This window comes from Fukomys damarensis, unplaced genomic scaffold, assembly GCF_012274545.1.
Source record: "Fukomys damarensis isolate Sample0158 unplaced genomic scaffold, DMR_v1.0_HiC HiC_scaffold_10, whole genome shotgun sequence".
Taxonomy (NCBI): Eukaryota; Metazoa; Chordata; class Mammalia; order Rodentia; family Bathyergidae; genus Fukomys; species Fukomys damarensis.
The window spans coordinates 20,312,639-20,323,275 of NW_022900922.1; the positions used below are offsets into that span (position 1 = coordinate 20,312,639).

At 35.8% G+C, this 10,637-nt stretch overlaps 1 long non-coding RNA gene across 1 annotated transcript in view; it reads right to left on the reverse strand.

Annotated features, from left to right (window-relative positions):
* Positions 1-270: 270 nt before the first annotated feature.
* The window catches only part of LOC117285463, a 36,924-nt gene continuing 26,557 nt past the window's right edge, over positions 271-10,637 (reverse strand). The window contains exon 3 of the long non-coding RNA XR_004516498.1: positions 271-511. This is a non-coding gene — a long non-coding RNA (uncharacterized LOC117285463). The remainder of the gene's footprint in view (positions 512-10,637) is intronic.

Below are 10,637 nucleotides of genomic sequence, written 5' to 3' on the forward strand. Positions count from 1 at the left end.
TTGCTATTATTTAACACCGCAGTTTCTAATTTTTATTATGGGATGCTTAGTTCTAAAAGTAACTGAAATTTTAGTGACTGGCCATTTAATAATTTTTTAAAAATTCATAGATGTATTTGTATACTTTGATATACAAATTGCATAAGACAAAAACATATATTTTACTCTATATTTAATTGTAATAGATGAGTAGGCAGAACCACAGGTGGGTAGATAAATGAAGGCATTGAAAAAGGTAAAGTATCAGTTGTTACAGGAAAGGTAAATTACAGTCACCCATGACATTTGTTGCTAATTATAACAATCATCTTCCTAGACAACAGGAAGATAATGATATTCAATCAAGAGCACGTACTCACAATTTCCTCCCCGGGCTCCACAGCCCATCTGATCCAGATCCTGTGTCCTCCTCCAGGGGGATCAGATTATTCTTTCTGGAATTCACTCTAAATCATTCTTTAACCCCCTCCTCAGTCCATCAGCAAAAGATGTTGCCCTGGATTTGAGCAATCTTATTGTGGAAAAAAAAAAAAAAAAAAGATGAAGGGAGAATAGGAAAAACAGGGTGGGTCTATTTAAACTACAATACACATGAAGCATAAAAGCACAATATAGATACTAGAAAAGAATAAATTTACCATGCAATAGAAATACAATAAATTATATATATATATACACACACATATATATGATTTAATTTAGGCTGTGTTGAATGACTCTTAAGGCACAATAACTTATATAATGAGAGAATTTCTAACCTTTGTCTTTAGCCTTACACATATCTAAAGCCACCCAATACAATGCTGTTTTAAGTGAAAAAACCATAATCATTGAATCATTGAATACTAAACAAATAAATTTCTGATTAGCATTTTCCTTCATTTTCCAGCACCAATGTCATGTAGTTTTATATTCAAAATATATATTCTACATATATACATTATATACTATATATACACTATATACTATATATACACCTATACTCAAAATATGTACTCAATTTTATGTATTTTCTTAATGAAGGTGATTATGACCTTCACTGTTGTCAGGCAGATGCTGATATAAACAATACCATACATTGCATGATTCATGTGATGAAATGTGTTCAGTTAAAACTATTCTTGGACACACATGAAGATCTAGGCTTTGTGGGACACAACACCTACATATTTAGGGGTCTCACTTTAAAAGAACTAAAAAATTACAGTATTTATTTGAATTGGAAAGGGGAATAAGGGAAAAGGAAAAAATGAGAAAATGGAATTAAAGTGTTTGAAGGTGGGGAGGGGAGGAGGGGGTGAAGGGAGGGTGGGGACAAGGGGAAAACATGAGAACCAAGACCTGTCATGGAAAGGTACAAGATTCCAGTAATGAATGTAACTGTACTGTCTACCTAGAATGTACCAATAAATTCAATTAAAAAGAAAAGAAAACATAAATCCCAACAGATTTCAGTGTATAAATTCTGGCAAATACCACAAACATTCTATACTCCAGCAAAATAAGATTTTTGTTAATTATCTGTTTGACCCACTCTAATACACTTTTCTTACATGTTTTGGCTTCAGTCCCACTGATAACTTCATGATAAAAAGTTTATAATATCTTTATAGAGTCTAGATAAAAAATATAATCTCTCGTCTAGCATGGTTAATCAAAATTTACTTTTTTATTGATAGTTTAACAATGATTTACTTTTCACTGAATTATTCAGTATTTGTAATTTCATCAAAAGGTTTGTTGGCAGCTTTGGAATATTTACCAAGTCTTTGTACATGCTAGTGTAAATTTAGGCTGATTTTTCCATACATGAGGTCCTAGTTCCACATATGTGTATATTTTTAACTTTCTTTTCCCTCTATGATCTACCTCGGTCAGTGCCATAGGACATGTTCATATGCCCTGTTACTCCTTATCCAGATGCTACTGAGAGCATGGGACAGAGGGGTCATCTCAGAAGCCATTCCTAAACCAGCATGGCCACCATAGTTAACCAAAATGAGACTGTGAACTAAAATAAACCTATCCTAATGAACCTTAAATTAACAGTCCCTCACTCACTTTTTCTTTACATGATCCCCAAAATACTATTTGACATGGAGCAATTTGGGGGATGGTGAATAGACCAATTACATTACATTACATTGTATATTATATCCACGTGCATGCACATGTGCTGTAATATGTCAAACTATACACTTTAAATATGAGAGATTTATTGTATGCTAATTACGCTTCAATAAACTTTGATTCAAAAGTAATTTATCTGTGTGAAAGTTGAATGGAAAAATAGAAACAGTAATCTGAACAGGTAAGTTTTGATGTGAAGAATAATTAGATACAATTAGGAAAAATGGCAAAAATGTAAAGCAAGTGTTAATGCAAACTTAGGTTAGAGGACTGCTACTCAAAGAGGGAGAAACATGAAGGCGCAGCTCTCCTCCCCGAGACTGAACTGAGGCCTTGGAATGCTGTGCGTGCAGCCCACTGTGCGACAGAGAAGTTCCCTGGATGAGCCAGAGCCAGAGCTGACCCACAGATGTAGGGCAAGCAGGAAAATCAGACCAACAAACAGAATGACCCCTCCAAGTGACAGGTGAAATCAAGATAGTGGATGAGATGAGGAAAGGAATCTACTCTTTGCTGGGCCAGTGTATACAGTGCAGGATATATAGTTTCTATGCAGGAAGGCGGTGGGAGGAAATCCAGTGTGGAGACCGAGGAGAGGAGGTTAGGGTGTTGGGAGCCCTGATAACCAGCTCGGCGGAGCAAGGCCACGTAGTATTCTTTTTCTGACCAAGGAAACCGGGCCTGTCCTCACCATTTCTACACACCATTTTGCTAATACATAGTGTATTAGCACAAGAAAAAAAGAAAGAAAGGCATCCTGCTTGGGGGAAAAAGCTATCATTATTTATAAATGCTGTGATCATTTCTGTAGAAAATCCCATTAAATTTGCCCCCCACAAAACCACTAGACTTAGAAGTAGAGTTTACCAAGATCATCAGGTCCAAAATCAATACCTAAAACTTGTGTTTTTTAGACTAGCAATGAATAACCAGAAATTAAAAAGTTAAAAAGCGCAGCCATTTTACAAGAACCAAAATATGAAATATTTTAATATAAAGCTGGCACAATATATATAAGTGCATTCACTAAAACACATTAGGTGCTATACACACTTCAGTGCCCTAGTTTTTAGAAACAGCTTTACTAAAGTATACTCTTTGTATTCTTTACAAGTTTCACATATAAATATACAATTTACTAAATTTTAATATATGTACATACACATACAGCACCACCAAAAACCCAAGTTAATAACCACAGCTCAAAAGTACTTCTTTGTTTTCCTTTGCAGTTCCTATGTATATCAAAAAATTCAAACCTTTTCTTTCTGTTTGCTCTAGAGGTTCAGTGCAATCCCTGATAATCTCAGCAGGCTTTTGTCATAAAACTGATCAATTGATTCTCAGATTCAGATGAAAACTCAGAAGACTTAAAACAGCCAAAACTACTTTGGGGAGAATAATAAATTTGGAGTACTTGAAATAATTCTAGGGCTTATTACAAAGCTACAGCAACAAAGACAATGTGGTATTGGCATAAAGAGAGATAAATGTATCAATTAATATAGTGATTTCAGAAAAAACTCCATACATTTGTGGGCAATTAATTTTTGACAAAGTTTCAACAATGTGTCAACTAATGGTGCTGGAAAAATTGGATAGTCAAATGCAAAAACACAAACAAAAAATCTTTGATTCACCCTTTGTATCACACAACTTTGCAAAGGAAAATAAAGAAATTTGGGGGTTGTCTATGTGTACATACATATATTAAAATTTAGCAAATTGCATACTTGAAATGTGAAACTTATGTCAATTATACTTCAATGAAGCTGTTTTTTAAAACTAAGATATTCACGAATGCTTATCACCCAAGTGTCATTCCATAAATACACTTATATAGACAAGAGCAGATTAGATATATTTAGCAGATACTTGTATTCATACAACACAACAGCCGTTATCACCACTCTCTGGTTCTCATCAGAAATTTACACTAGCACTTTATGAGAGATGAAACGTACTTGTGGAAACGGTGTTTCAAATGTGAAAGCACTTGTCGCTGGAAATGAAGGAGAGATTTTGTGGGCTTGGAGCCACTTTTGATGTTGCTTAGTCTCATTTTTATGGGAGAATAAGTGAGTGGAGGGGCCACCAAAGAATCCGCATTAGTGCCTTAGCTGCCCACCCAGCTGGATAACCAGCCAGGACCTTGTCCTAGGGTTCACACTGTAAATTCCCTTAATTCGATCTGAGCTACAACAACATGTGAAAGGGTAGAAAACAATCGAACTATAAACTGAAAGGTATTGTACATAGTATTTAATCCAAATCCTTCTATTATTTACAAAGACACCAAGATCGAGACAGATTAAATGATTGTCCAAGTTTGGGAAATGGCAGAGCTACACCTATAGTTTCTTATGAGCAAAATTCCTTGCCTTTTTCTTATTATCCCAGCACCCACCCCTCTTGGAGTATTTCTCCCCCTAAACAGCCATTAATCCTTTCTGAAGATAAAAGCATCCTCTTCTTACATTTTACGTTAAGTACATTCTTGTTTAAGTATAATGGAAAATATCCTTGCAATTTTTTCTTTTGTCAAACCCATCTGCAGACTTCATTTTGACCTCATTGAAAATTAGCTATTTAATTTATATACAATCAGGACAATGTCCCCTGATTTTGTGCCTATCTTTTTATATCTCATTTTTCATTACCATGGTGAAGACAATAGGCTCTATCTTCCATCTAGAATAATTGTTTAAAGCTCTTTTTAAAACAACAGTACCAAGCTAAGAGTAGGTTCTATAACAATAGACATTTTACTGACAAGAGAAATATGCAAATCCAGGCACCTCTTAATTATATTACCACAATCCAGAAAGAATTAAATAAATTTTATATTTAAATATTCATTTTTTCTTTCCTATTTCAAAAGCATTTTATGCTCACAAAACTATGGAAAATAGTTTAATAACTTTAAAAAGATTAAAATCATCCATGATTTTTAAAACCAGAGGTAGTAATTATTAACATGTAACCTTTTTCAATTTTAAAGATAAACATAAGATATTAACTAATGAGCTCTAGACAGAAATATAAAGATATGTGTAAATTTTGTCTTTTTAAAGACATATTATCCTTTTCCTATAACTAAAAATTCTTTTTATGTCACTCCTGAGATATAAATTTTAAGCATTATTATTACTGCATTATTTAACCCTTCTTCCATTGTCGAATATGTATGTCGTCTTCAACCTTTTATGATAAATAATATGAAGACAATCACATGCATCTTAATCTTCATTAGCCTTTCTGATATTTTCATAGCATTTATGTCCTAGGCTTGGGTAACATTAAGTGTAAAAGTTTAAACTATGCCAATAATAGATATTCATATAAGATAATCCCCAAACTTAAATACTGTCTGCTTACTACATGTGAAAAGTAAGGATGGAATGCATATAAAATCTCTTTTTCCACGCAAAATCAGCTACCAGGAATAGCAGCTAATTTTAAACGTTTTCCTTTATTTCCCTTTATAGTAATAGTGGAATAATGTTTTCACACAAATTCCCAGTATCTGGGTGAATTTGAAACTGAAAAACTGTCATTGCTTAAAAGACTAGTTCCTAGAAGATCTATTTAAGATAAATTTTTAATAAAGGCATAGCACATGGTGTCACCATGGTGATAAAAGGAAGCTGGGGTTACCATTTGATGGAATATAGGTTGAATAAAAAATAGGCTGATGATACAGGAGAAGCGATTCAGCCAAGAAGGGATCAGAAGCAAAGGCAGAGAGGATTTCTCTGATGAAGAAAAGAATCGTAGAAGTATTAGTTTCCAATTAAATCATGGAAATACCATATTTATTTTATGTCACAGCTTGTGTCTACTTATCAGATCCTTATGCTAGCTAATCAAAGTTCATAGTACACACTGAGCAATCAGTGGGCGAATTTCAGAAACAAGAGAGACAAAAACCATCCTTGCCAAGAATGCTTCTTACAAGAGACAGCATGGCTTAGCTGTTACTGAACTCTGGATCTGCCTGGCAAAGGAATGGAGGTAGAGTCACCTTAAACTGCTGGCAACGCTCCTGACAGTCTCAAGGTATAATGAGACCACTACCTAAGACAGCACAAAAGAAGGCTTAAAAGAAAAAACTCATGATTCTTTCCCCCGCTTATGCCTGGAATTGAGAATCTGTATGTGTGTTCCTTGGACATACAGTAATTAGTTTAAGGAAAGCGTTCATTATCCTTTATCTCCTTCTTAGGAGAGAAGACAGAACAGTGGATGGAAAGCACAAAGATGCCCGGTGTTTCACTAGATGGAAATGTGTGATCAGGGCAATGATGGTTCATTTCTCTAACTCTTAGCTTCTGCATCTATTCAACGATGTTAGTGCCTCAAATAGTTGCTCTGAGATATATACCTAAGAGTACTTAGTATACAATAAAGGCCTCCTAAATTACAGTATTGTCTCTCATTATTTATGAATTAGCACAGGAAATACAGTACTTTTAACATAACTGAGCCAAAATGGGAACAAATCTAAAAGATTTCAGCAACTATGTGAGAGGAGAGATTGTTTGGTTTGTCAGTCCCCTTCCATTAATCTTACTGCAAATATATTTTGCTAGCAGATATAACAACTTGCAGACTAAGAAGTCTGCTGTAATTGTACGTCCAACCTTGGAACAGTGCACTCTTAGACTAAGCAATAAATGCATCCAGGCTGGGGGTTTTGCTCAGTGGTTCTGCCAGCTGCCTTGCAAGTGCAAGGTCCCGAGTTCAATTCCCAGGACCCAAAAAAGAAAAAAGAAATAAATGCATCCAGACTGCTGTTTATGATGAAGGACTAAACTAGCCCTTCTTATATACAATATGGATGGCCATTTGAATTCACCCAGGGATCTTGTTAAAACATAGATTCTTCTTCATTGTGTTTGGGATGGATCCTGAGGTAGATATTGCTCTGTCTCCTGGGTGATGCTGCTCAGAGCAGCTCTGAGGTGATGCCTCCTCCGCAGGTTAAAGGATTAAACCAATGGGGCAATTCATTCTTTGGCGATTCTGTAGAAAAGTCACAGCTGCAGAAAGATACTGCTAACATCTATCGGGTAGAGGCTGGCATGCTGCTAAACACCCTACAGTGAGTACATAGGACAGTCTCTGTCACATAGAACTGTCAGATAAAAAGCAATAATGTTCAAAATGATGTTTGGGTTGAAAATACCAAGAGTAAACAAATCTAGATGTCAGCATCTTCCTCATTTAAATAACTGGCAATGAAATATAAATGCTCTGTTATTTATACCCAGAAACAGAAGTAAAAGAAAGTAAAGGAAATGAAAGAAATTTATGGGGCTAGAAATACAATTTCAAATATGTATTTCATACCTAAGAGAATGAACCATCATGGAAACCATACAGTCAACATGGTTTATTCCAAGCAGATACAACCCTCAGGATTGAAGCTGGAGTTCTGGCAGGTAGGTGGTGGTGGTTTTGAGGCCATAGAGCCTGGGCACAATGGAGGAGGCAGAGGGGTTTGAACAGGGAAGGTTGGGCATGAGGTCCATAAAGCTGCCTGCCTGGGGGTAGACACAGATTGCCGCCTGAAGATATCAGGGACAGGATGCCAGCTAATAGGTGTGAGGCCATGTGCTCCAGAGACCAAGTCCAAACCCAAATTCCATGAAGATGGTTCCATAAGCCAGGTCACAAACAGTATACTGTTTCTAATTGCCCTTTTCTAAACCTGGTATTTGTCAAATCTGCTAACATTTGATGAATTACTGCTGACAAACTAAGGTTTGATTGATGAGATGAAATCCATCAACGTATTTATTGATAGATATTTCTCCCCCTGAATTTCCGGGTACCTCAAGGAGCTAATTTTTATGTTGCCTTGAAAATTCTACAGATATTTTCATTAGCAAAAATGTAATCCACACTAGCTCTATGCAGAATTTAATTGACCCACTTGGGCAATCATTCACGTAATATAATAATTTATGTTAGATCAAGAAAAGATGGACGGATTGAGATTGGGTTTTATGTGAGAAACATAAGTATAGAGAGGGTTTATCATTTCTGGATAGCATGGCCAAGGTTTGTTGTAAAGAAAAATTAGTCTTATAAACGCAAAACTATGAGTGGACTCTTAAGGGTCACGTCACCCTGAGGAGAAAGCTGATATATCAAGACTTTCGGGCTTTCAAATATGGCAATTTGAAAACTGAATAGCAAAGCTCCCTGTTTTGGTTTTCTTAGCATAAATATATGCACATTTTCTGTGCCTGATGTAGGGTGGGATCTGTGGGGGGAAAATGAACCAGTTTTCATATATTCTAGTGGGTGGTGGGCAACCTCAGCTCTCTACCTATTGGTGAAGCAGGACTTAGAAAAAGAAGGAAAAACAAGTTTCCTCAACCTAAGCAATTCACCCTCCCTGTGACTATTGTTCTTTATTCTATTACCAATGAAATTAGTAACTTTGTCCCTGTAAGTAAGGCTTCACCACTTCCTGTTTTCATAAGATCCCATTTTTACCTGACCAGGGCCACCAAAATATGCTAAGTTGCAAAACTATCACAGTTTGACTGACTGGTTTTGTTCTGCTTTTGTCCACAAGTTTCACACTTCGATAGACCAACCACCCTCAACAACATGTATAAAACTAGAGCCCTTCCTTTGTTCTGAACCATCCTTTGAACATGAGTCTGAAGAGTCAGTGAGCTCCTAAATAAATCCTCCTGTTTCACCCATTGGTCTCCCCAGGCTTTTAAATTCTGCAACATTGAAAGAAGCAAATTTTTGGGTTTTCACTTAAGATCGGAAAACCTTAATATGTCCTCAAACAGAAAGTAAAAAATTAATGGAATTCAGAAATCGGGAATCTAATGTCAGTCTCTTTGTGTATATTTTAAAACAGTTTGAAGATAATATAATCTTTGATAAGGTTAAGAAAATATGAAAATGTTATTTCCTTCATATTCTCTGAACTTTCTCCAATTTCCAAGTCAAGTTAATCAGCATTATTAAGCACATATTATGTTGCATAATAGGAGACTTAACTATAACCAATTCTAAGGATGGGAAAGGTTTAAATTCTTTTTCTTTAAATGTTTTTTATTGGTACATTTTAGGTATACAAATTACATTCATCATTGGGACCTTGTACCTTTACATGACAGATCTTGGTTCTTATTTTTTCCCCATTCCCCTGGCCTCCTTCCCCTCCCCCAAACTTTCCTATTTACGAAGACTTTGTTTCCATTTTTTTCAGTCTAAATTCTTTTTAAACGGCACAGAACAAAGGTTGAGGAGTCAATCATTTGTGAAGATTTTCTTTCTTTCTCTCTTCCTTTCCTTTCCTTTCTTTCTTTCTTTCTTTTTCTTTCTTTCTTTCTTTCTTTCTTTCTTTCTTTCTTTCTTTCTTTCTTTCTTTCTTTCATTCTTTCTTTCTTTCTACTGAGAGAAAGGGATTGAGTGAAAAGGCCTCAGGGCAGCTGTCTGCTCCACGCTTCCTTGCTTTACGTGATGGGAATACACAGCCTTATTTTAAAACGTTTTATGAGCTGGAGCTCACACTCATTGGTTAATAACAGATGTGGGCGGTCTCACAAATGTATGCAAACCTCACAGAGGAGGAGAAATCTCCACACTATTAAAAAGAAATGTCTTCTTTTTTTATTTCTCCATATAACCCTTTTTCAATCCTTGAAGACTTAGTTGGTCAGTTTCAGGTCCAACCAGAGTTTTCGGATTGTTAGGAACCCCTCAAAAGGCAAAAACACTTTTGAAAGCAGGAAAAGATTGTATCTGTCCCTCCCATAATTAAATTGAGAAGCTGAAATCAGTCAAAGATTATCTACAAATTATAAATGAATTCCTTAAATGGTCTTTGTTTTAGAATGCAGGTCTTTTAAAAGGAATAATTATAGTGAAAGCTGCAACCTCATCAAGTTTACATGCTGGGAGCAAAAAAAAATGGAGGTTTAGAGCTGTACGTCAACACAAACCCTTATTTCTGGTAGGGTACAATTTTCATGATATTTTTTAAGAATGCAAAATAAGGTTAGTTGGAACACACAATTCTAATCCCTTTCAGCGCTTATCACTCTTCAAACATTCAAGAGCCACCCTTAATACTATTACCTCTGGGACAACATTTGAGTAGGCCCCTGCAATCTAACAACAAGAGACCCAGGAGAAATACTATGGTTTAAAAGCCTGGTTAAAGATTAACACAAACAGTAATAAGAAGGTTCTTAGGAAAGAACCAGGACAGCTGCAGCTGCATCCTCGATACCTGCTGAGGGTTGCTAAGCAACGTGGGCCTACCACTGCCCCTAGGGTGTTTTACTTTACAATTAGGATTTCTGAAGGGAATGAGGGGGAAGGGGAGGGGTGATTCCTAGTGAAACTGATGTAGATCCATATATATCGATACGTGATGTTGTGTTATTTCTTTTTAATAGTGAAATGGTGTCACTCAGTCCTTTCAAAGGTAGAACACACAGAATAAAGCTGACTTTTTTTTTTTTTTT